Source organism: Otolemur garnettii, unplaced genomic scaffold, assembly GCF_000181295.1.
Source record: "Otolemur garnettii isolate 467f Iridium unplaced genomic scaffold, OtoGar3 scaffold00009, whole genome shotgun sequence".
In the NCBI taxonomy this organism is placed as follows: domain Eukaryota; kingdom Metazoa; phylum Chordata; class Mammalia; order Primates; family Galagidae; genus Otolemur; species Otolemur garnettii.
The window spans coordinates 5,626,596-5,627,642 of NW_003852404.1; positions in this window are offsets into that span (position 1 = coordinate 5,626,596).

The window sequence follows — 1,047 nt, forward strand, 5'->3', positions numbered from 1 at the left end:
CATCATAGCTCACAGCAACCTCTAACTCTTGGGCTCAGATGATCCTCTTGCCTCAGTTTTTTCTATTTTTTGTAGAGACAAGGTCTCGCTTTTGCTCAGGCTGGTCTTGAACTGAGCTCAAGTAATCCACCTGTCCAGCTTCCCAGAGTGTTAGGATTACAGGCATGAGCCACCATGCCTGGTCATTTTTTTTTTTTTTTGAGACCCAATCTCACTCTGTTGCCCAGGCTAGAATGCTGTGTCTCAAGTCTAGCTTGCAGCAACCTCATAATCCTGGGTTCAAGTGATCCTCCTGCCTCAGCCTCCCAAGTAGCTGAGACCACAGCCATGTGCCACCACACCTGGCTATTTTTTTCCTATTTTTAGCAGAGGCAAGGGTCTCACTCTTGCTCAGGCTGGTCTCAAACTCCTGACCTCAAATGATCCTCCCACCTTGGCCTCCCAGAGTGCTAGGATTATAGGCATGAGCCACTATGCAGGGCTCCAACAAGTATCTCTTATACGTTCTAAGATGGGCGTGCGGTTGATAACCCTGTGGTTCTAATTTTTCCACAGCATTTTGTGCAGTGATGATTTTGGCCTCTTATATTCCCGCCCTCTTTTTCTTAGGAGACAGCAGTATGTTGGGAAGCTCAAGTTTGCCTCCTTGGAATTTTCCCCTGGATTCAAGAAATTGGTTGTGGCCACAGAGAAGAATGTGATTGCAGCATTAAATTCTCGCACTGGGGAGATCTGTGAGTGAGCTATGTAGATGGGTAGGCTTGGGAGTGTGAAGACTAACCAAAGTGACGCCGAGTGGCCTGTGGCTCGCCAATTCTGCTGGCTAGTTTCTAAGTTAGAGAAAAAGATTCTCTTTATGGCTTCTGATACTTTTTTCCCCCTAGTCTTTTTGAATATTTGATAGATTCTTATACTTGTCCTTTGCAGTTTATTCCTTCAACTTGAGTCCTGAATGTCCTTAAAAAAGATACTGGTGCAAAAACCACATTGTTCTGTTTTGCAGTAGAGGCTCAGATGCCCTTATTTAATTACCTATGTGGGCTGGAT